We start from the raw sequence: 14,741 nt of genomic DNA, 5'->3' as shown, positions 1-14,741 counted from the left end.
TAAACTACAGACCCATTTCTAATCTGCCATTTATGTCTAAAATACTAGAAAAAACTGTGTCCGCTCAATTGTGCTCTTTCCTGGAAGAAAATGAGATATATGAAAAATTTCAGTCAGGATTCAGACCGCATCATAACACAGACACTGCGCTAGTTAAAATTACAAATGATTTACTTCTAGCTTCTGACCAAGGCTGTATCTCAATACTAGTTCTACTCGATCTTAGTGCTGCGTTCGACACTATCGATCATAAAATACCCTTGGATCGACTACAAAACTACACTGGTGTTCAGGGACAGGCATTAAGCTGGTTCAGATCGTACTTATCAGACCGTTACCATTTTGTCTGTTTAAATGGGGAAAAATCGAAGATAACGTCAGTAGACTATGGAGTGCCGCAAGGATCGGTGTTAGGCCCTCTGCTATTCTCAATATATATGCTGCCACTTGGTAATATTATAGGAAAACATGGAATTAATTTCCACTGCTATGCTGATGACACTCAATTATATATTTCATCATGACCAGATGAAAACACTAACTTATCTAAATTGACAGAGTGTCTTAAAGATATAAAATGCTGGATGACGTGTAATTTCCTGCTATTAAATCCAGATAAAACTGAGGTATTACTTATTGGTCCAAAAAACTACCCACAAAATATCTTACAATACAACTTTAATTTAGAAGGATGTCCTGTTACTTTATCCACTACAGTAAAAGACCTGGGTGTTATACTAGACCGCAACTTGTCTTTCGAAAATCATATTTCATATGTTACAAAAACAGCCTTTTTCCACCTTAGAAACATTGCTAAGCTACGTAACATGCTATCTGTTTCTGATGCAGAAAAGTTAGTTCATGCATTCATGACCTCGAGACTAGATTACTGTAATGCTTTATTAGCTGGTTGTCCTGCATCCTCAATAAACAAGCTACAGTTGGTCCAAAATGCAGCAGCTAGAGTTCTTACTAGGTCAAGAAAATATGATCATAACACCAATTTTATCTTCTCTACACTGGTTACCTATTAAGTTCTGTATCAATTACAAAGTATTACTACTGACCTATAAAGCCCTAAATGGTTTAGCTCCTGTGTATTTAATGGATCTTCTATTGCCCTACAATCCATCGCGTTCTTTAAGATCACTAAATTCGAGGCTTCTGGTCATATCTAAGTCCACTAAAGGAGGGAGGGCGTTCTCACATTTAGCTCCTAAACTCTGGAATAGCCTTCCTGATACTGTTCGTTGCTCAGACTCGCTCTCCCAGTTCAAAACTAGATTAAAGACGCATCTCTTCAGCCAAGCATTCACATAATGCTTACCTTTTATACCACTGTTGAATCAGATCGAATGCATTAATATTATGAACAGCAGCTACGCTAATTATTTCCCATCTGCTTTTCTGCTGTTATCTCGGGACGACAGTCCCGAGGTAAATAGCGTTCGTCAGCTCCAGTTTGTATCCAGCCTCTCACGGAGACTTCAGATGCCCCAACACCTGCGAAGAGACGACTCAACACCGGCGATATGTTATGCCCTAAATTAATACATGATGATTAACTAACTGTATTTTTCTATGTACATTTCTGAAATGCACTTTCTGTAAACCTGCTTTGAAACAATATGTATTGTGAAAAGCGCTATACAAATAAATTTGAATTGAATTGAATTGAATCAACATTCCTGTCCCAAAATTTAGGCCTTACCCAATCCCTACCCCTAAACCTAACCCATAACTTTTCCCTAAAATCAGAGGGTAATGAAAGGTTAATAACACTGATGTTTAAGTACTTCACTCTGGTTCTAAGCCTAAACTTGACATAAACTGTAAACTTGTCCCTCAAATCTGATTGGTTGATTGGAAAGTTGATCCAGGATCAACAAAGATGTTGATCCAGGAACATGTGGTACTTGGTGAAATCACGATCACCGTGCAAACGGTTTAAAACAAAAAGGAGACACTATCCACTTTAGACATTTTAACTATAAGTAACTTTGCAACTGCATGTCGACTAGTCACTAGAGTATTAGTAGACTGTCTGCTTAATCTCTGCTGTCACTTATTTTGATGCACCCCCAACAGACATTCTACTAACTAGAAGTAAATTTGCAAGTACATGTCAATTTATTAAAGGAGAACTCCGGCGCAAAATGAACCTTTGGTCTAATTACACATTGTTACCTAGTCAACCGTTATCTGAGATTTGTTTTCATGATTATCGAATGTAAATAGTTTTATCTCTAAAAACAGTTTAGCCTATAAAGCTAGTATAACGCTAGTATATTGGGCATAGTGTAATGACAAATAAAAATCGCTTGTTAATACCACTAACAAGGCTCAAAATAGCCCCACACTAGCACGGTAGCATAATGAGGGTCCCTACTTTCAAACCGAAGCATTGAGAACTTTGTCAGTGTCCAGACAGTTTAATAAGAAGATATTTTAAACATACAGTCAACTTCGCGTATACAGGCAGAAGCCATCTTTGAAATACAGTCTTTACTAGTCGATCTACGAACGCCGATCCAAGCCTGCTGTTCGCGCTCACCTTATCACAACTTATAGCTCGTTCACATCTCACCAGCGCACTTGGATCGGCGTTCGTAGATCGACTGGTAAAGACTGTATTTCAAAGATGGCTCCTGTCTGTATACGCGAAGTTGACTGTATGTTTAAAATATCTTCTTATTAAACTGTCTGGACACTGACAAAGTTCTCAATGCTTCGGTTTGAAGGTAGGGACCCTCATTATGCTACCGTGCTAGTGTGGGGCTATTTTGAGCCTTGTTAGTGGTATTAACAAGCGATTTTTATTTGTCATTACACTATGCCCAATATACTAGCGTTATACTAGCTTTATAGGCTAAACTGTTTTTAGAGATAAAACTATTTACATTCGATAATCATGAAAACAAATCTCAGTTCCCTTTCGAACGGTCACTTCGTATTGCGTAGCTATACGCAGTGGGGAAACTCCTTTTCCTCGATTTACTGAAACCTATATGTAAAACGCATTTGCAGCTGCACAGCTAGCACACTGAGCGTCTGGCACGCTCATAGGCTGTGCTGCCGCAACTGCACAACCAATGGCGCGGGCGACTCTGACATACAGCCAATGAGCTAGCTCAACGTCAGAGCCCGTCAAGGGGGTGTGGTTTAGCCTATAAAAGACCCCCGAATTCGCCATTATAGCAGATTTTACTCCTTCAGCGACAGTACACATGTCCCTGAGCTTTTTACTGTGAATTCGCCGTCGAACAAGCCTTTCAGCCTGAGCGAGCTTCTCTTCAGCAGACTTCGCCTGCACGTCGATTGTCTCCTGACGCCGTCTCACCTGTGGCTATCCGGCGACATCCTATATCCTTTATATTATTGTGATTTGTTTCAGAATGCCTCGTTCATCCTGCGCCACGTGCGGAGGCCGTCTGCACGAGGCAGACCAACACGAGAGCTGCATTTCCTGCTTGGGTGTCGACCACGCGGAGAATGCACTCTCTGCCGGCGGATGTGCGGCCTGCGACTGCATGCCTATCTCCGTGCTGCGCAATCGGCTAGCTCTCTCTCGAGACGGCGATGCCGCTTCAACCACGCTTTCCATTCCGAGGAAGAAGAAGCGTCGCAGCCAACGGCAACCGGAGGGTATGGAGATTTGTGAACGCACGCCGGCCGCGTCCCCGCGTGCTTCACTTTCTCCGACTCAAACGCCATCACCGGTCCTGTTCACAGGAGACCAACGCCCCCCCCCCCCCCCACACGTGGCGGGCCTCGTCTCCTTCGGCGGATCTCTCGAGCGCGACGACAGCATATCCATCGCCGCTTCTGAGGACGAATGGCCGGGCTCTCTCGACCCCGTCACCGCTTCTCAATCCGTGGCCAGTGGATTAGCGACCAGGACGAACTCCGACGCCGAAATGCTTCGGATCCTGACGAAGGCCGTCGCGGACCTCGAGCTAGAGTGGGCCTCGCCCGAGGAGCCGCCTCGTAGTCGACTGGATGGATGGTTTCTGGAGGGGCGCCAGCAGGCCCCGCGTCACAAACCGGCGCCATTTTTCCCCGAGGTCCACGAGGAGCTAACCAAGGCCTGGCGCGCTCCTTACTCAGCACGTGTGGGTTCTGCAGTTTCCGCGACGCTCTCCTCCGTGGATGGCGCAGCGGAAAAGGGTTATGAGTCTTTGCCGCCCCTCGAAGAGGCCGTGGCAGCTCATCTTTGCCCGAGCACTGCAGCTAGCTGGCGAGCTAGAGCCGCTCATCCCAACAAACCCTGCCGAAACACCTCAGCCCTCGCTGGACGCGCGTACTCCGCCTCCGGTCAGGCTGCATCGGCCCTGCACACGATGGCCGTGTTGCAGGTCTACCAGGCCAAACTCCTCCGGTCCATGGACGAGTCTGGCCCGGACCCGGAGACCTTTCGAGACCTGAGGAGTGCTACAGACTTAGCGCTGCGTGCTACTAAGGCTACAGCACAGGCCATCGGAAGAAACATGGCGAGCTTGGTCGTGCTCGAGCGCCATCTTTGGCTTAACCTCACTGAGATCAAGGACGCCGACAGAACGAGGTTTCTCGACGCCCCGGTGTCCAGCTCCGGTCTCTTCGGCCCGGCGGTGAAAGGATTCTCGGAGAGGTACACAGAGGCACAGAAAGCGTCCCAGGCCATGCGACACTTCTTGCCGAAACGGTCGAGCTCCGCGACCAGCAAGCCCAAGCCGCCGCCTTCGCCTCATCCAGCCAAGCCGGTGAAACAGGCCTCTCAGCCCCGCCCTGCGGCTGATAGCCAACGCCAGCTAAGGCCCGCGAAGCGCTACCCGCTCCCCAGGCGTCAAGGCCCTCGACCCAGCGCCGCGGCCGACCAGGTGCCTCCGAAGTCGTCCTAGCACGGAGAGGAAAGAGAGAGGGCTCGTGTCTCGCGCTAGCCGGACCACCCTCGAAAAAGCTGGCAAAACTTCCCACAGCTCCCTGTTCAGTTCAGGCGGCTGGGGATTTTATTATTGTAAACAGGCCCGCAGCAGTGAGCGCGTCTTTGCAAACAAACGCCGTTTTCACGGCGACCCAAATAAAGCACAAAAAGAGTATGTTTCACAATCACATCACACGGGTTCACGGTCCCCCTTCACTAGGCGGCCCCCGCCCTGTTGTAAGACTGAAATCCCCCCGGGCAAAAGCCGGTATAATCAGTCAAACACTCAGTATGTGCACAAATCACAGTGTAAGGGTATCAGGTCCCCCTATGTTAGGCGGTCCCCCCCATTCAGTGTGTCAAGCCCTAGCCACACGGGTGATGGCCTGGCAAGCCATCCCCGGTGTGTCGAGTTGGGTCATAAACACTATAAAGCGAGGCTACTCGCTCCAATTCGCTCGCAGGCCCCCGAAATTCCAGGCGGTTATCGAGACATCGGTGAGAAGCGGCGTGGGTCACGTGCTTCGCACCGAAGTTCAGAATTTATTAGCAAAAGGAGCGATAGAGTCAGTCCCTCCCGCGCTAATGTATTCGGGGTTTTACAGCCGCTATTTTCTAATTCCAAAGAAAGACGGCGGGCTCAGACCCATACTAGATCTGAGACGTTTGAACAGGGCTCTCATGAGACGGCCGTTCAGAATGTTAACACTCAAACAAATTCTCGCGCAAGTTCGCCCGGGGGATTGGTTTGTTTCAATGGATCTGAAAGATGCATACTTTCATATTCAGATCGACCCTCGTCACAGGCCATTCTTGAGATTCGCCTTCGAGGGGAGGGCATATCAATACACCGTTCTGCCGTTCGGTCTGTGTCTGGCACCCCGTACATTCACGAAATGTATGGATGCAGCGCTTTCCCCGCTAAAAAGCCAGGGTGTGCGTGTGCTGAATTATCTCGACGACTGGCTGGTGCTAGCGCAGTCGAGAGACGAACTAATAGTTCACAGGGATTTGATTCTCGGCCATTTAAAATGCCTGGGTCTCACAATCAATGTTGCCAAAAGCGAACTGAACCCCAGCCAGACTGTGGTCTTTCTGGGAACGGTTTTAGACTCGGTGACAATGAAAGCGCGGCTCACTCAGGAGCGCGCGCTCTCTGTGCAGACACTGGCAGCCGCATTCAGGGCGCGCGAGCACGCGCCTCTGAAGAGGTTTCAGAAACTGCTTGGTCTAATGGCAGCCGCATCATCAGTACTCCACATGGGATTACTGCGCATGCGCCCGCTGCAGCACTGGCTGAAACGCCGTGTGCCAACCCATGCATGGCAGTCAGGCAGCCTGCGCATTATGGTGAATCACGGGTGTTTAAGAGCACTGATTCCCTGGCGGGCTCAGGACTGGTACCACAAGGGGGTGACCATGGGGGTAGTTTCCAGGAGGAAGGTGGTTTTTACAGACGCATCCAACCTGGGTTGGGGAGCGCTGCACGAGGGCAAGCCTGCCTCCGGCCTCTGGTCGAGCACGGAGCAGAGCTTACATATCAACTGTCTGGAAATGAAAGCAGTTGGTTTGGCCCTGAAAGCATTTCTGTTAAACCTCAGGGGTCACCATGTCCTGGTCCGTACGGACAACATGTCAGTGGTGGCCTACATAAATCGCCAGGGTGGCATCAGGTCGGGCAACCTGTATGCTATGGCGAGGGACCTCCTCCTATGGGCACAGGCCAACCTGAGCTCCCTGAGAGCAGCGCACATCCCGGGCGTCCAAAATCTGGGCGCGGATATGCTCTCACGGGGCAACACTCCCCTAAGCGAGTGGTCTCTGAACCCTCAGACGGTCAGTCTGATATGGGAGAGATTCGGCGAGGCCGAAATCGACCTTTTCGCCTCGAGAGCCAACACCCACTGCAGGGGGTTTTTCTCGAAGAACAGGGACGCGCTGGCCCATCCCTGGCCCAACCGCCCCCTTTATGCTTTCCCCCCCATCTCGATGGTCCCACAAGTCATCGAACGGGTCAGGGAGAGCGGATGCCCAGTCCTTCTGGTGGCTCCTCTCTGGAAATCCAGACCATGGTTTCCGGAGCTGGTTCAGCTGTCAGACACGGTCCCCTGGCCCGTTCCAATGAGGAGGGACCTCCTCACACAGGCCAAAGGGACGATATGGCACCCCCGACCCGATTTATGGGCCCTCCATGTGTGGCCCCTAAACGGGTACCCGGGGGCCTTCCTGACAAGGTCTTAGGCACTATCTCTGAAGCAAGGGCCCCGTCTACTAGGCGTCTGTATGCTTTGAAGTGGTCGGGTTTTTCCAGCTGGTGCTCGGTAAATCGAGTTGACCCAGAGTCATGTGAGGTATCGGTGGTACTCTCCTTCCTGCAGGAGCTACTGGACGCGGGCCGCACCCCGTCCACGCTCAAAGTTTATGTGGCAGCCATCGCAGCGCATCATGCGTTGGTGGCTGGTCAATCACTGGGAAGAAATGACCTGGTAGTAAGATTTCTGAAGGGCGCTAGGAGAATTAACCCCTCCAGGCCCCCATCAGTACCTCCCTGGGACCTCTCCACGGTCCTCAGGGCCCTGAAGGGGCCGCCTTTTGAACCGCTCCGGTCGGTGGGTCTAAAACCACTCTCGCTCAAGACTGCTCTCCTGTTGGCATTGGCATCTATTAAGCGAGTGGGAGATCTGCAGGCCCTTTCTGTGAGTCCGGCATGTTTGGAGTTTGGAGCGGATGACTCCAGAGTCATTCTCAAACCCAGGCATGGTTACGTACCCAAGGTGCTCTCAACGCCGTTTAGAGCGCAAGTTATCACGCTATTAGCCCTTCCCCCTTCTGCCGAGGATGGGGAGGTTAATCTTCTCTGCCCTGTCAGGGCGCTGAGAGTCTATCTGGAGCGTTCTGCGTCTTTTAGACAGTCAGAACAGCTGTTTGTCTGCTTTGGTGGCCGATCTAAGGGTGGTCCAGTTACCAAACAAAGACTGTCTAGATGGATAGTGGATGCCATTTCTATGGCTTATACTTCAGTGGGTCAGGTTTGCCCTATAGGTGTCAGGGCCCATTCGACTAGAGGCATGGCCTCTTCATGGGCTTGGTCATCTGGGTTTCCCATTCAAGATATTTGTGAGGCGGCCGGCTGGTCCTCGCCTTCCACATTTATGAAGTTCTATAATATGGAGGTGCCTTCCCTGCAGGCGAAGGTTCTTTCAGTATGATTAAGACTCGATGCTGTCTGGTCTTGTCTACAAAAAATTACTGTGCATAATCACATACATACATATATAAAACCCGCTTAGGCTGGTTATGAATGGTACTAATAATCCTGACAGTGTCGGGGTTTGTTAGTATATTCTGTTGGTTGTTACTGACTCTTATATATTATTCAGGCCTGACAGTGTCTGGTCTGTTATATATATATATATTCTTATATTGGGTTCTGGCTTGTTCTGTTAGCTCAGGGGGCCTGAGTTGCAGTGCAACCAGTTACTAAGGGTGCGGCGTTTTACAGGGCGTCCCCACTGCGTATAGCTACGCAATACGAAGTGACCGTTCGAAAGGGAACTACTCGGTTACTATCGTAACCTCAGTTCCCTGAGAGAGGGAACGAGTATTGCGTAGCCGGCCGCACTTAGTAACGGGTGAAGTTGTCGCTTCAGTCGTATAAACCTGCTATAATGGCGAATTCGGGGGTCTTTTATAGGCTAAACCACACCCCCTTGACGGGCTCTGACGTTGAGCTAGCTCATTGGCTGTATGTCAGAGTCGCCCGCGCCATTGGTTGTGCAGTTGCGGCAGCACAGCCTATGAGCGTGCCAGACGCTCAGTGTGCTAGCAGTGCAGCTGCAAATGCGTTTTACATATAGGTTTCAGTAAATCGAGGAAAAGGAGTTTCCCCACTGCGTATAGCTACGCAATACTCGTTCCCTCTCTCAGGGAACTGAGGTTACGATAGTAACCGAGTAGATAACGGTTGACTAGGTAACAATGTGTAATTAGACCAAAGGTTCATTTTGCGCCGAAGTTCTAACCCTAACCTGAACTCTAATCCTAACCTAACAGTCTACAACTCTAATGAGAGTTAGTTGAGCTGTAGTTGCAAAGTTACTTAGTAGATTATTATCTAAAGTGGATATTGGCATTTTCGTGCAGAAATCAAAGAGTGACAAATGTGTGGTCTTCCATACATACAGTGGTGTGAATAAGTTATTACCCCCATGCTAAAGTTGCCTAAAAAGAGGAATAAAAAATCATCTTTTGGAAATTGATCTTAATGCCTTAACCCTCTGGGGTCCTTCATTTCAGAGTCACACTCAGGACCAAATGGGCCGGAAGGGTGGGATTAATATTTATTTTTAAAAAAATCATCTTTTTTTTTTTTTACTTGTTTTTTATAATATTTTTTCTTTTCTTTTTTGGTGTTTTGAGATAATTTCAAAAATAAAAATGATTTATAATTAATATGAATGCAATAATTATGACCCATTTTTTCCCCATTGATTATAATAGAAATTCAAAAAAAAAATATTTTTATTTTTTTTTATTTTTTTTAAAGCTGTATTTCATTTTAGAGTCAAGCCTAGGCCTCATGAAACTAATTTTTGAAATGAGATGGATGCCATCTGGTGGACAAACTGAGCATTTTAAAAATTCAAAACCCATATGTAATCTGAATTTATTAGTGTGTATGTGTATAAAAGTGTGTTTGTGTGTGTGTGTGTGTGTGTGTGTGGATGTGTCTGTTTTGCACTCTTGATGTTTTATAGATTCACCCCTTCACTGTTGTGTGCTTTTTTTCTGGATCGTGGCTGATTTGTAGTTTGTACGCACAAAATAACTCTGTATTTTCACATTTTTGCCAATTTCCCATTCATTTCCTATGCGGGTCCATTTGGACCCGAAGGTCCTGAGTGTGACTATTTTTTTTTACAACCACTTAGACTATTCAAATCCTGTCCCCAATTTTTTGGGGTGTTCATATGCCAAGTACCAACAAAGTCACCAAATTTCGGACCATTCCGATAAAGCAATGATTTAAAAAATATATATATTTAAATGCTTCGGGTCCATTTGGGCCGAAGGACCCCAGAGGGTTAATTAGAAAAATGAGGAAAAATCCAACCTTTAAGGACACCAATTTTCTTTGTGTATGAATAATGTATCATAAATAAATAAATGTTCTTCCTTAAAATACAGGGTGCATAAGTCAGGCCCCCCCTATGTTAAATTCCCATAGAGTCAGGCAGATTTTTATTTTTAAAGGCCAGTTATTTCATGGATCCAGAATAATATGCATCCTGAATCAGTAAGAATCAGTAATCAGTAAGAATCAGTAATCCTTTATCAGGATTCCTGATAAAGTTCCCTTGGCCTTTGGAATTAAAATATCCCACATCATCACATTCCCTTCACCATACCTAGAGATTGGCATGGTGTTATTTCAGTTAGCCTAATAGCTGGTTTGATTTGCATTGAAAGATGATCTTATGGAAAGTACCCCATGCCAATCTCTAGGTATGGTGAAGGGAATGTGATGATGTGGGTCTATTTTAATTCCAAAGGCCAAGGGAACTTTATCAGGATGCATATTATCCTGGATCCATGAAATAACTGGCCTTTAAAAATAAAAATCTGCCTGACTCTATGGGAATTTAACATAGGGGGGGCCTGACTTATGCACCCTGTATTTTAAGGAAGAACATTTATTTATTTATGATACATTATTCATACACAAAGAAAATTGGTGTCCTTAAAGGTTGGATTTTTCCTCATTTTTCTAATTAAGGCATTAAGATCAATTTCCAAAAGATGATTTTTTTATTCCTCTTTTTAGGCAACTTTAGCATGGGGGTAATAACTTATTCACACCACTGTATACACTCACTGAGCTGGACTGGCCATCGGGCATACCGGGCATTTTCCCGGTGGGCCGACGTGCTTTGTGGGCCGATACATCTCATAATTTTTTTTTTCTTTTTTTTCTGAACAGCCTATAAAACTCGCACATCGGCGGCCCATTGCGTTTAGTTTTGATTAATTGGTGGCGCTGGGATCTTTGTGCCGGTGTAATGCATTGGACTGTTGGACACAGCGTAGGTTTTTTTTTTTTTTTTTTTTTGCAGACCGGCACATGAATCGCGTAGATCAGCGGCCCATTTGGTTATTTTCTTGATTGACACTGGTCTGGTCCAGTTACATCTTTAAACACATCCCCCTTTGAGCTGAGTGAGCGAGCAGTGTCAGTGTGTATCTGTCAAAATAGTCAGAGCGATGGAGAAGAAATGCAAGGAATGTGCAGAGAAATAGCGTGAAAAAAAGAAACTTCAAAGGCCCTTCAAGTGGCTGATGAGGATAGTGAGGAGGATAAGGAGAGAAATTAGTGAGTGTAGAGAACTGTGGTAAGCAGAACGCTACTTTCAGAACACTTAGGCTATGTAGGAACCCACTACCCAGTTACGCATTATTTTCACATCTGCATATTTGACGATTACGCATTTTATTAGAATTGTAATGAGACGAGTTTTTTTCGCCAAAATAAAAGATGATGCCGTTTCCGTCAAAATAAAAGATCATGTGCTTATCTCTTTCAAGTATAGAAATTAGTACGAAACTAATTATGAAAGTTGCTTTTATTTTTCACAGTGCATTTGTTTTACAACATATGGCTATTACTGCCATGGGATTAATATTACAACTAGTATTATGTAGTAGTGTAATGTAGACAGACATCACAACTAAAAGAGTTTTGAGTTTTTCTTTGTTCAATTTGCACACTGCATATGGGTTGGAGCTCTTAATTTTTAACTCTCAAAGTGCATCAGATTGATGAATTTAACATTAAATAGCACAAAATTTTCTTACGGGGGAGCATGCCCCCAAGGGTCAGAGGTGCACTCACCACAGATTTCACAAAATCCTGTGGGAAAAATCGGTATTGCTATCCCAATGCAGCTTATAGCTTGTTTTAGGATTAGTTCAACTTAGTAGTTATTTCATCCGTTAACTCTTACTCAATCCTATTCACTTATCACATGGCATTAGTGGTTTTAATAGGAGTTGGTATACATATTCAAGGGCGTGCAAAGTTCGGTTGTGTTTATGATCATATGTAGTGGGCCAGTCTGGGCCAAAATGCCCGGGTCGATTTTTTGTCCCAGTCCAGCCCTGGACAGTCTGGATGACATCAAATGAAAAAGAGATGCTGGGAAAATTACTGTCTGGCTACTAAAGACTGAGTGGCATGAGAAATCACTGAGCGAGGGGGAAAGCAGCAGTACAGCATCCCCTATGGTGCAGGACGCTGACAGCTCACTCTGCCCCCCACTCTGGCAGACGCAGACAGAGAGATACACAATAGATCAACAATGTCGGGGAGATTCAACTTCTGTTTGTATCCTCTTTATTATGCTTTAGCTATTTTGATACTGCAATAAAAACAACTTCTTATTTGCTAAGGGTTTAAACAGCAGTCATAGATAAAAACCTCTGCTAAAACAGACTTTGGTAAATAGACCTCAAATCTTTTAAATCCGGAAACAATGAAAAGCTGCAGATGGCCTTCATCGAAGGCACCTTACACTTAGCTCAGGAGATGAAACACTCTAATAAGCTGATGAATTGAATCAGGTGTCCAAACCTTTACTTAGCTAATTAAGAGGTATACATGCCATCAGAAAAACAAACACTACAGGATGATAACCAAAAAAGCCAATGTCATTCCATAATTCTCTGAAGGGCATAGTGTTGCAGGGATTATGTATTTTTGTAGACCAAAAACTGGAAATGTGTTTATTTTAGCACTTCCTGTTCCATGACCCCAAAGTCAGTGCTTTTTTTTTAATAGGTTCTTAAGTAAATAACTTAAAAAAGGTCAGTGGTTTACACGAGGTCAAGATATTTTTTTCACATTTTATTCCGACAAAAAACATAATTAAAGCACCCTTGAGATTTCATTAAGGGCGGTTGCTAACATGAATAAATTGGACTACAGAAGTTTCAGGGGCATTGTAAGGATACACTGGAGGCAAGTTGTAGCGGGAACCCAAGTGCAGTTTATTCAAAATAACATACAACAAGATCAAAACATAAAGCATTACATGGCATGAAACAAAACCGTGGACATAGACTTACACAACAGAGGTTACAGGAAACAATACTTGACCAAAACACATGGCAAACATGAGGGCTTAAATACACAGACTAATGACAAGACAAGGGACACCTGTGAGCAATGAACAGACGATTAACCAATGCCAAGACACATGACAGGATCACATGACAAACAGGGAATCACATGACAGACATGGAACATGACATGAACAAAACCAAAACGTGACAGAGACAAGATCAAATCGTGACAGGCATTAAACATTACACACCGAATAGGAAAACTCATCTCCCTTCTTTTTCACACCCTCGTTGTGCTTATGGCTCAATGACAAATAAAGCTTCAAAAAAAATTTGTTTGCTTTTTCAAAATTGATGTAATGCGTATTTTTGAGCCAGGAATAATGTGTTTAAACAAGTTTCAATTGTTAAATAACAGTTCAGCATTTTTTTTTTTTTGTCAGGTGGTGCAATCAAATATATTATAATTATGCAGTCTAGTGGCCAGTTATTTAGTATCTTTAGCATTCAATAGGCATTCTTTCACTTTGACTATTATTCGAGTTTAAATCAGGAATTTAGATGGTTGTACCACCTGATGATAGTTGTGCCACCTGACAACCTTAATAATTACATGGAATATGCTGAATGCTAGATTCTTTATTTCAATTATAAAAACAAAATACAAAAACAAGTGTTTTAGTCAACAGTCTCTATTGAAGTAGTAAATTGAGTAAAGTGAGTGAATTGAGTAAATTGATAGGCTACAGTGCAATATGGTTACTGTAGATACAGTGTAATCTTGTGATTGAATAACAACAAAGTCATGTTTTATATTGATACAAAAATAATCTTTAGCTTAATTCTAAGTTGTGAATTTTAAATTAAAATCTCAAAAATGCATTTATCAAAATGTTTAAAAACATTAAATGCATATAAACTTTAATGGAATACTATAATAACTACTGAACAAGATTATCACCTCATTTTTCTTTTTACAAGATATGATTCTTTTGCATTCTCTTGATATTTTAATGCTCATGATTTTAGCATTAGCATTAATGCATAATCATTAGCAATGCTAATGATTTAATGCTAATGCAATTAAAAATGATTTTAATGCTGTGTCATGCTTTCTGTCCCACATTATTTAAAGTGTTTTAACTACTACATACAAACAAACATTTAAATAATTTAAATACAATGCACTTATTGTCTACATACAGTACATGTCTTACATTGTACTATTTAAAAAATGCCAGCATGTTACATCTGTAATTAATTTCTGTACAGTTGACCCTTCTCTTACCCCTTAGCACCTCAACCCACCCTGAAACCTATACCAGTAAACATGTCCCTATCTTACCAGCAGTATCCCACCTAAAAAGCAGCACAAGTGTTTTGCTAATAATTTTATGTTTGTTTTGTTTTTTTTAATTTTTGATGTGAGTACATAGTTAGACACCTAATATAAAGTGGGACCGATTCTTTACTTGATACAATAGTCTAATTGAAAATGATTTTTCTGAACTGAATTGACTGAAAATGTTGTCAGAAGCTTTGTGAGGCTGAAACGTTTATAAAAGTTGTTCATTTGTGAAGATTAACAAACCATCTAAGAATCATTGTTGGTTTCAGTCTATTTTCTACAATAATCCAAAAGCCAATGGAAAGAAATCATATTGGGCTTTTGTTGAGGGAACCAGGGTGATACAAAAAATATGCCAAAACTGCAGCACTCAAT

Source organism: Rhinichthys klamathensis, unplaced genomic scaffold, assembly GCF_029890125.1.
Source record: "Rhinichthys klamathensis goyatoka isolate OS25496 unplaced genomic scaffold, OSU_Roscu_1.1 h1tg000229l_1, whole genome shotgun sequence".
Taxonomy (NCBI): Eukaryota; Metazoa; Chordata; class Actinopteri; order Cypriniformes; family Leuciscidae; genus Rhinichthys; species Rhinichthys klamathensis.
The sequence above is the reverse complement of the archived record's forward strand: the minus strand, read 5'-3'. Positions refer to the sequence as shown.